At 27.2% G+C, this 12492-nt stretch overlaps 1 pseudogene; it reads left to right on the top strand.

Annotated features, from left to right (window-relative positions):
• Positions 1-10840: 10840 nt before the first annotated feature.
• Positions 10841-12386, top strand: LOC114131695 (52 kDa repressor of the inhibitor of the protein kinase-like; annotated as a pseudogene).
• The last annotated feature ends 106 nt before the right edge of the window (positions 12387-12492 follow it).

The raw sequence follows: 12492 nt of genomic DNA, 5'->3' as shown, positions 1-12492 counted from the left end.
AAACTTAGGTACTATATATCAATAAATGTTTACAATTTTTAAATAATGTCAATAAGTTTAAGCATTGATTAAATACCATAAAATGGTTCAACCTCTGTATAACTATAGTTTATATAAGAAATTGTTGTTGAATTTTAGGGTAATCATGGAACAAATTTAAAAAAACATTAAAGTACTCATACTGAGTTATACAGTGAGTATGAATCTAAAGAAAAAAAAAATATTAGTTTAAGAATTCAAGTCATTGAAAAAAATAAAAACTGTGCATATACAGCGTCAGAGACCATGTTACAATTTCTACAGCCCACTATAAAAGTTAATCTTGACAGCAAGACAATTATAAACGGATGCATAGAACTTGTAACAGTCAATGGAAGGCCTTACAGTTTATTGGATGATTCGGGATTTAAAAAAATATTAAATCCTGTTTTAAATGGCTTAAGAAAGAAATTAACTATGAATTCAAATACTATTAAGTAAGCATAAATACCTAATTAAAATATATTTTATTTATTAAATATCATAGGTATTATGATCTTTTTTATTTGAATAATCTTATTTTGTTATAGGAAATATGTAAATGAAGAATGTACTCATTTAAAACATGAAATAAATAAGGAAATCCAAAACAAACTTATTTCATTAAAAATTGACGCCGTTACAAGACTGAATAGATCCGTTTTAGGAATAAATTTGCAGTATGTAATTGATGATACTATTAAACTTAGGACTATAGGACTTCTGGAACTAACCGAGTCACATACAGGTATCTATAATATTTAATTACTTGTTCTTCTATTTTATAGTTTCATACTATATAATGTATAACGTAATTTCCTTTTATCATTTAGGTGTGTATTTAAAAGATGTGATTCTTAATGTGTTGAATAAATTTAAGATTGAGCCATACCAACTGTACACAATAACATCAGATAACGGTGCAAATATGTTAAAAGCCACTAACCTAATTGAAGAACATATTTTATCTGAAGTGTCTATATCTGATAATGAATCAGAAACTGAACGCATGGACATTGCAGAATCAGAAGCAGGATCAATTATTGAGTCTGAAGATGATACTAGGTATAACTTACTAAAGATGATTTTTAAATTAAATAACATTAAAATGAAATAATTAACTTTTGATTAAACCTACATATAAAATTAGGCAACATTTATTTTGTTTTCATTATAATTTCAAATACTGCCGTTATTTGGTTAACACACATGACAACAATTAAAAAATAATTTCTATTTAGTTGTATGAAACTTTTTTTTATTTCTTGTAGTAGGTACCTATTATTTTATTATTTCAATTTTTATTTTTTATTAAATAATTATTATTTTATTATAAAAAAATTTAAGATTAGTTATCAGTTATTAATATAAGTAAGCATTTGTTAACAGTGAGTTTGAATTGGACCAAACTAAACTTGATGATGATCAAATAACTAAATTATTAAATGAACATGATGATACTGTTGATAAAGATTATGATCAGAACTTATAATTAATAATTTTGAATCGCAAAGCTTCAGTGATAACTCCATATTTTCTGGTAAGTTTTAGTGAAATGTAAAAATTATTGTATTATTATGAAATATTTGAAAAACTATCTAACACAAATGTTTTATGTAAAAATGCATATTGTAGTTTGACAAAGTTTTCATGAATATTTACTTGTAGTAATTTTATTTATAATTATATCTGAAATTACTAAATGTAATGTTATTTAAATTAATTAGGTTTTGAATTTTATTTTAAAGGAATCCGTTGTGTAGCTCACACCTTGCAATTAGCAGTCATAGATTGCTTAAAAGATGATGACATCACTAAACTGTTAAATAAAGTTAGATTTTTGGTAAAACGACTGAGAAACCAAACTTATACTTATTTAATTAAAAAAGAAAAATTAAAATTACCAATTCTCGACTGTTTAACTCGTTGGCATTCTACATTGGACATGTTAGAAAGAATATTTATATTTAAAAGAATTTATAAAAAACATGTCAGCAAATGACCATAAGCTTAAAAAAGTCAACCTTAATCATTCGGACTGAGAAAAAGTTGAAACATTATCAAAAACACTATTGCCTTCAAAAATATGTACAAAGAAACTACAATATGAACAACTTACATTGACAGACTTCTATGGTGTTTGGATAACATGTAAGCTTCAAACAGATGCATTAAATACATCAATATCTAAAAAATTGCTTCAACACATAGTGGACAGGGAAAAGCATATAATGGACAATAAAGTATTATTAGGAGCAATTTTTTTAGACCCTCGATATAAGATAACTTTAAATGAAGACAAATGTAATACCGCAATAGAACATTTAATCAAAGTTTGGGTTCATTTGAAAGGTGTTGAATTAAAAAATAATATACAAGAAACAACTCCAAACATTGAAGACGGACATGAAAGTTCTAACTCGTCTACAGATTCTACTGATGAACTAGAAAAATTCCTTCGAAATAAAGATAACAAAAATGATTCAGTATCCTTTGATTTTAACATACCAAACTCACAAACATCTACAATAGCAACAAGAATTGAAATACTTCTCAAATCATATCACATAGATCAAAACAGATTAAATTACAAGGTTAATATCCTGCAATTTTGGAAAACTATGCACTGAAAGAAAAATCCTGATCATGTTAAAAAAAAAACTAGATTGGTTTGACAATTATCTTGTTGCTATTTAGCCGACAGGATTTTCATCAAACCAACATAGGTGAAATTGTAATTATGATAAGGTGCTAATTGAAAATTACTTTTGTTATATTAACAATAATTATTATTCGTTTAACAATTACCTTTTTGCTATTTATTCGACAAGACTTTTGTCAAACCAACAAATGTGAAATTGTTATTATGATAAGATGCTAACTGAAAATTATTTTTGTTATATCAACAATAATTAATATTGTTTTAACAATTATCTTGTTGCTATTTAGTTGATAATATTTTTGTCAAATCAACATCTGTGAAATTGTAATTATAATAAGATACTAATTGAAAATTATTTTGGTTATATTAACAATAATTAATATTTGTTTAAGAATTACCTTGTTCTATTAAGCCGACAATACATGCATACAAATCAAATTACCTAAATATTATAGTATTATGCTGATTCAATTATTTTATTGTATAATATGAAGTATCAGTAAAATGAAATTTTTAAAATGGCGTATGAACTAATAAACTAAAAACTATAAATTACTAAAAAATATTTTTAATTCACTTTATTGATTATATTACAATTCATTATAAACAAAATATTAATTATAAAATTATAAAAATGACAAAACTTTATCAAATACATACATAAGTATTACTTGTAGTTAATATAATATAAAATAATTAAAATGACTAAACTTTAGCAAATAGCAGTGGCGGATACGAGGGGGGGCGATGGGGCGATCGCCCCCCCCCTTGGCGGCTTGGCCCGTATTTTTTACGTTATTTTTAAATCATAAAATTGAGCTGAAAAATTGAAAACTAATTTTTTATTTTTTTGGATACTACTAATAATTATAAACGATGGGCCTGCGTAAAAATATTTCCCATTTTTTTCCCCCATTCTCAGTTATGATTTTTCCTGACCTGTTTAATGTTCATAATAATATTATAGAGACGCTATTTCTCGAACGCGCGCTGCTGGTGTTGTTATCAACTTATCGCCACCGTTGTTGTTTTCGTCTGCTTATCACAATTTGAAATGGGTTGTGCCGATTATACCAATTATAATATTTTATTTTTATAAAGGTAGGTAGGTATTTTCATTAGTTTTCTTTGTGATTATACTAAGTACATTTAGTACTTATTAATTCATCGACTAACGACAAATATCTATAACACGGCATAACCGTTACTCGTTGATTTTTAGTTTTTAATATATTTTCTTACAACTAAAATGAAACGTAAAGAAAGATCTGGTCCAATAGACACATTTATTCAAAAAAAGATCAATAGTGTTTCAACTGTTTCAAGTACACCAAGTGAGTACATTGAGTAAAACAAATCTTAAAAAATATTTATTAACTAAGTAGGTACCTATGTACCAATCACCAATATAAAAACATATTTATTACTTAGTTGTTCCTGATGTTCCTGTATGCGAAAATAATTCCGTTATTGACGACAATATTAATTGTATTACACAAAGTACTAATGATACTTTAGAAAATAATCAGATATATTATGGTAAGTACTTAGTGGAGTACCTATTATGTTGAAAGTATTTAATTTTTATGTGGCAACTAAATAAAAACCGATTTTATATCTATACAATACAAATTACACAAATGTACTAAGTACATAGGTTATAAATTATTCATTTTTCATATATACCTATCATAATCTGTGTAGTATTGAAAAAAACAATATATTGTGTTTGATTTTGTAGATAAATTGGATATTGGTAATTTTATTGACAAGAATAAAGAAATGAGTGATTTTACAAAATATTCCATTCTCAAACGTTGTAATGTTCTTAAAGATTTTGCCTACCCATTTTCACTACATTTTAAACAAGGCAAACAAGAAAAACGTTTTTTAAGACCAAATCATTTTGAAAAATATTCTTGGCTTGAGTACTCACATGTAAAGTCTGGATTATTTTGTAAATACTGTGTAATGTTTTTAGTGTCAACAAAAAGTGGTAGAAGAAATACTGAGCAACTGAAAAACCTTGTTACTGAGCCATTAAAGAGTTTTGCAAAATTAACTGGTAAAGATGGCTATTTAGATAGACACAACAGCAATTTGTACCACAAAAACTGTAATCAGGGTCCTATTCCACCAACACACTTTGCAACTTTTCACTTTTCACTTTTCACTTTTCATTTGTTTTTTTGCTCCACAAAAAATCGAAAATGAAAAATGCAAAGTGAAAAGTGAGGATTGAAAAGTTTACCACTTTTCGTTATGTTTTCTATGTTTTCATTCCACCATTATATTTTTTGATGAAAAGCTTTTCGACTTTTCATTAAATATTGATAAAAATGCAAACAGAAATTTTACTCTACAATAATTTTCAGTGTTTTTTTTAACAAAACAATTTAGTTGAAACAGTTTAATAAAGTACATCTGTGCATATTATATAAATTTTGTTATTAAGTTTAGGATTATAATTATTATGTTAAGATTAGAGTGGCTCTTAAATGATGATGGCTATGATGACGAACGACCTCTACGAGTATATAGAGACCGAGTATACTTTGACTTATGTGACCGTCAGTACCGTCAATGTTTTCGACTTAACAAAATCAAGTAGCGTTTATTCTAAGTAAGATTGAACATATCCTAACTCATACGAGTATTCGAAATAAGGCAATCACAGCAGAACATCAGCTATTGACTACATTGAACTGGCTCGGCAATGGTGCACAACAACATGGTATTGGAGCTACTCATGGAATATCAACTTCATCTGTTAGTAGGTGTATTCAGAGGGTCGTTAATGCGGTTGTTACTCATATGTTCCAAAATATTGTCAAGTGGCCTAACAACACCGTTAAAATACCAACGACGTTCCTTGAAAAAGGTGGGTTTCCTAGTGTAGCTGGCTGCATTGATGGTACATTGATCAATATTGATGCGCCAAATTTAAATGAAGAACAATATATCGATAGACATGGCAACCATTCAATCAATGTGACAATGGTTTGTGGTCCAAACCATGAATTTTATGCAGTAGACGCTAACTGGCCAGGAAGTGTACACGATGCCAGAGTATTAAGAAATACTAATGTATTTGCTGCATTTGAGAGTGGGTGGAGACCATTTCCCGGAGCAGTGCTTTTAGGAGATAGCGCATATCCATTAAAAGAGTGGCTTATTCCACCCCGTCATCAAAACCCTAATGATGAAACTGAACAACGGTTCAATCGCAAACATAAATCTACACGACGATTAATAGAATGTAGCTATGGAATACTCAAAGAAAGATTCCCATGTTTGAACCATCTTCGAACACAACCATACAAAAGTGGTATGATTGTGATGACTTGTGCCGTGTTTCATAATATTGCATGTTTAATTGACCATGAACCAACTGAGGAGTATGTATATAATGAAGAAGACAACTTCCAAAACATACACGAAGAGTATCAAGAAGAGGCCCCAAATGTTGGTGGCATGAATAGGGTTAACTCATTATTAGATTATTTTAGGCGTAGGGTATAATTCAAGTTATATTTGTAAAAAATATAACTATTAACTAAGAATCTTTGTAAATATAAAAATTTCATAGGTGAATTAACATATTAAATCATTTAACTTTTAATCATAATAATAATATTTAAATATAATATAATACAATAATAAGATAATAAATTATAGTAGAAATAAGGTATTGTTAAATAAAATACACAATTTTCAAAATAAAATTTTCTTTATTAAAATATAAATGTATATATAATATAATTTAAGTTTAAATCTGCAACAGTCTTCTGATGTAAATACTAAAGAAGCGAAATGTAGATAATAAATATTAATATCAATCTTCATATCATATTAATTATAATTTATAAAGGATATTTCATTTTTTTATTTCAGAAGTGTACCTAATATTTGTACTTTAAATAATAAAAATAGATTAAAACATACATGCAATCCATAATATAAAAACAAAGGTCCAATTTTAATGCTGTAAAAATAAGAACATAGAGAACCGTCAGAGCACTTTTTCAATGTTGAACTTTAAAAATGTTATATTAATATTACACAAATTTCAGTTTTAACAACATTTTTGTTTGATTATATCTATTGAAGAAATTCATACTTTGAAAAAAATCTTTGACCATTTCCTAGAGATGTTCAGATATATTAAGATTTTTACAGAACAAATATAGCACCCCCTAAGTATCATTATTAAAATTATTTCCACAATAAATTGTTATATAAGCATGCGTTTATAAGAAAAAAACTGCCCACAAATGCTCTAAAATATACACAAACCAATTATTTTATGAATTATCCAAAATTTACATGCAATCACATTTAATTTATTAATAAAAATATGATTATATCTAATTATCATTAATCTGTTAGATAATTAGTATAACTATTGTACTTATTACTTATTCATCTATATTTTATCGATTATGACCAATATGGGTATGGTAAAATTGTCAAAATTATCACAGTATAAAACAATACAACCTAGAAAGTTAAAAAAAAATTATTTTAAAATTCTAAATACTTACCACCGAGATATTGACTGGTTCACAATAAAAAAATCGTCCTCCATACAAATTAGTGATTTTGAATTTGATACAAAACAGTTTACCAACCACCCAGTATGTTTCAAAAAAAAGATTATTTTATAACTATAAGAACCGTACATTTACACCTGTTATCTACTTCAAGCAATCATTCACAATGCGATACCTACACTGTAGTATGACTTGACATACAACAGAGTTCACCCATAGCATGATACACATACAGCATAAGCATTATTAAAAGCACAAGCAAAAACACTAAAATAAAATTCACCAAACAGATCTATTGAAGTATTTGAAGCATCTAAATCTAAAACAGGCATATTTACCAATTCAATCTCTTGAATCAAACTTTCTTTAACTAAATCTTTAGTAAATATAGATGGCTGTAATCCTAACTCCCTTTCTAATTTCAAAGCTTGCAATTTTCTTATATATATTTCAATTTTAATGAGTTCAGCTCGGTCATTTTCATTGTCAGCCTTTATTTTTTTATTCGAAAATCCAATAACGCTGAAAACAAAGGAATAACATAAAACAATTTATTTTGTTTGAACACTGTAATAATTACTTCTACTATTTAATTGGTAATTATACAAAACAAGATACAAAAAATAAAGTTTTGAATATATGTGTAATAATAATAAAATAATATAAGTGTATATTATATTATTTATCAAGTCGAGAAGCCTTTTAATGTAATTTTTTGACAGTAATTTGCATAATATTATATGAATGTATGACTCTAATATGTAGCAAACAACAAATATATATTTATATTTATATTTCAACTACCATATATATGTTATCAAGAATTGATTTTACAGTAAATACTAGCTTAGCCAAAGTAAAAACATTTTTATTATGTTTGTGAATACCTTTTTTCTTTTTCATATTTTTTTGACAGTCTAGTGGATTACTGCTGGAAGTTTCAGACGTTGTAACGGTGGACTTATCTAATGAAAAAAATATTATGCTAATACAGTGGTACAAATAGGAATATATATCAGGGGAGTGAATTAGAATTTGGTGCCGCCATGGTTTATATTTGTAAATTAATCAATAACATAATTTCATAAAATAATGTGTCAACAAAAAATAATTTTTTTTTAAATTGTGACATTGTATAGGTATTATCAATAATTGAGTCAGAAGTTGAAGGTATCATATTTGTGTCTAGTAAGAGACTGTTATCTTTAACAATAGAAGTATTATCTAAATAGTTAAAAATGATTGACATTAGATTGATGCTAAGTTACTACTTTATAAAATACTATTAATGCTTTTTGCTAATTGTAAGTATATAGGTCATAATACAAAGTTAACTAAGTACCTAGTATTAATTAATTAATTAATTAATATTACCTACCATGGGCGTTCTCACGGGGGGGGGGATATGGGGATAGATCCCCCCCATGGCCTTTTTTTTTTTTTTTTTTAGTGCTAAATAACGGGTAGGTAGGTATAACTTGTTTAAGGTATCTGATATTGAACATTATAATGATAAATAATAATTTTTGATTCGTTAATCGTTATCGTTTTCATATTCTACAATCAATGATATTGGTGCCGTTGTATAACGCATAGAGCACGATGTAGAGAAGATAGGGAAGACGTGGTATCACCTTATCTTCTCTACATCGTGGCATAAAGTATTAAAAATTCTTATTACTCTATGCCTCTATGGTGTATTGATGTATCATATTATATAATACCATTATAATTATTAATAAAAGCAAGTAAGGTGGTAGCATTGATTATGTATAATAAAATTATTGATTACAGATTAAGTAAAATTGGTTTATAATTTTTAACTGTGTATTTTACGTGATAATATTTAAAATATTTTACGATTTTCATCAAACTTATTTCCTTCTTTTCAATAAAAATTGTAAATTGTAAATTATTCAAAATGAAAAGGAATAGTAGTATCCTGAATTTTTTTTCAAAAAAAAAAATAGTTGAATCTGCTTCCGCTAGTGAGTTAACTGCCACAAACCAGAATAAAGTGTTAGCAAGTGAGGAGCCCGACAATGACAATACATGTAACAACCAAGTTGATGATATTGATTGTACGTCAACTGTAAGCACTAATGATCCAAAGGTAAGAATACATTGGTAACAATATTAATTAATTTATCGAATATTTTATGCTAATAGCTATCATTGTTTCTATTAAATGCATCAATTTACATTTTTTTGCTTTCCCAGCAATATAGATTAGATAGCAACAACAGCATGTATAATACTCATGATATCGCTTTTTTTATTAACCGTAGTTTGCTGGATGATGCAAGAAATACAGTAAGCGATTTTCACAATCATAATATACACATATCATTGATTAAGAATATCTTGATTCTTGTTATTTGTATTGTGTGTAGGTGTTAACATTTGTGGACACCACCAGATAACTTCAACTTTCCATTATTGGAAATAAATAAAAAAAGAGGTCTTAAATTTCAATGCAAATGGCTTAAAACCTTTACTTGGCTTTGCTATTCTGAAAAACTTAACGGCGCCTTCTGCAAATATTGTGTTGCTTTTGCTTCTTATGGTGGGGTAGGCTCACAGCAACTTGGTAATTTTGTTGTAAAACCCTTTCAAAATTGGAAGAAAGCTAAAGAAGTATACTTTATAATTTATAAAAATAATTAATAACTGATTACTAATTTAAGAAACCAATTTTAGATTTTATCCAATCATAACGGGTTAGAATATCATAAAACGTCTATTTTAAAAGCAGATCATTTTTTAAATATTTTGCGAAAATGAATTAACAATCATTGATCAGCTAGATAGTGATAGGTATATAATATACTTTTATACTTATATTTACATATTATCATATATTTATAAAAAATATTATAAACATAGTTAATCTAATTTTTTTTTAATATTTAGGGTAAAACAAAAAAATCTTAATAGATTAAAATTGACACCAATATTATTGAATGTATTTTACTTTGTGGAAGGCAAGAAATTGCTCTTCGTGGGCACAGAGACTCAGGACCAATACATTTTGAAGGTCAATAATTTAAATCTAGTGTGTTAGACATTATTTTTGTGTTAGTTTTTTGAGTTACTATTTTTTAAATTTTTTTTTAGGTGAAACTGGTGGTGATGATAAATATACAAATGAGGGTAATTTTCGTGCCATTCTAAAATTTAAAGCAAATGACCTAGACTATTTAAAAGAACATTTAAGTTCTAATTCCCGGTACAAGTATACAAGTCCAAACATTCAAAATGAAATAATTAATATCAGTGGAAACTTAATACTTGGAAAATTAGTACAAATGGTAAATTCTGCTGAATGTTTTTCGGTGTTGGCAGACGAAACAACAGATGTGTCACTAAAAGAACAACTTACATTATGTGTTCGATACGTTAATGGTTCAGGAGACAGTGTAAAAGTACCTACATGAAAGTTTTTTGAAATATATAGAAATACATAGTTTAACAGGAAAAGATGTAGCGTCTGCAATTCTTGAAGGTACTATTACAATATAATAACATTAATATTAACATACAATTGAATACAATTATTAATTATTATTTACTAGGTTTAAACTCTTGTGGTATTGATTGTACTAAAATGGTTGGCCAAAGCTACGATGGAGCAGCAAACATGTCTGGAAAATTTAAAGGAGTGCAAACTGTGATAAGAAATTTATATCCAAGGGCCATTTTTGTTCATTGCGCAGCCCATTCATTAAATTTAGCAGTTTCATCTGCATGTGAAGTTCAATCCGTTAGAAACTGTATGGGTATAGTGGGCAAAATGCATAATTTTTTCAATTCACCAAAACGAAATAATGTTCTTTTGGAAGCAATTATCAACAGCGACCTAAACCCTTCAGCAAAATCACTCAAACGATTATGTGTTACACGCTGGGTTGAACGATATACAGCAATCAATGATTTTGTTGAACTTTTTCCGTCTATAGTTGATGCATTAGAAGAAATACCAAATAAATTTAATGACATTTCTTCGGTGTCTGATGCAAATGTATTACTGAAATCAATGGACTCTGAGTTCTTAATTGCCCTTCAAGTTGTAAAAGTAGTTTAAAATAATTATTTTGTATCAAAATATTTGTATGATTTCAAAATGTAACATTAAACAATAATAATTATATATGATTACTTCTAGGTGATGTTTTCTTACGGTCTGCCTCTATGTAAATGTTTACAAAAAGTGACATAGATCTTAAGAAGCTGTATAATTAGCTCAATGTAATATTTCAACGCTTGAACATATAAGGAAAAATATTGATAAAGAATTTAAACTAATGTTTAAAGAAGCAGAAGTAAATATAAATAATAATATACCTAATTAAATTCAAATTAAATACCATCAATTTTAATTTTTAAATTCAATTAGAAAATGGCTTTAATTTTGGACATCAACATTTCTGTAAAGATTAAACAAACGTCAACAAAATCGGCCAAACCCTTTTGCATGTGTTAAGTCAATGAATCCTGAAGACTACTATAAAATTACTATAGCAATACTGTATAGATTCTTTTATAAGTAATTTAAAAGAAAGATTTCTTACTATAAGAATATTTTTGAAGGTCAGTTTCAACCAATTTTAAATTTATTTTTGTATAAAAATATATTATAAATTAATTATGTTTTTTAGGTTTCCAGTGCTTATTTTCCGATGAAATAGAATATGAAGCATTTGAAGAACTTGTCAGATTTTACCTGGACTCAGACACTCAGATAGTCATTGCTGAATTAAGAATATGGCAATCAAAACTGAAAGCAAATAATAAAAACCCTAAGGCAGCCATAGATGCTTTACGTTTATGTGCACAGTCAATTTTTCCAAATATCTATAAATTATTAAAAATATTATGTACCATTCCAGTATCTACATCCACTCCCGAGAGATCATTTTCATGTATGAAACGACTAAAAACCTATTTAAGAAACTCAATGACTGAAGTAAGGAGTACATATTTTTATTAATATTATAACTACGTATATCATATTTTATATAATTATATGTCATTCTTAGAATCGTCTTAACGGATTAACATTGTTGGCCGTTCATAGAGAAATTTCAATTGATGCCAAAGAAGTTCTTGATGTGATGGCTCAAAAATCAAGAAAACTGGATATAATTTTGTAGAATTAATATTTCAATTAAAAATATAGTATTGTTATAATTTAATGTATGTTGTTTTTTAATTCAAAAAAGGGGTGGGGGGCTTAGCTACCACAGCTCACCGTTTAAT

This window comes from Aphis gossypii, unplaced genomic scaffold (assembly GCF_020184175.1).
Source record: "Aphis gossypii isolate Hap1 unplaced genomic scaffold, ASM2018417v2 Contig00675, whole genome shotgun sequence".
NCBI classification, from domain to species: domain Eukaryota; kingdom Metazoa; phylum Arthropoda; class Insecta; order Hemiptera; family Aphididae; genus Aphis; species Aphis gossypii.
The sequence above is the reverse complement of the archived record's forward strand: the minus strand, read 5'-3'. Positions and strand labels throughout refer to the sequence as shown.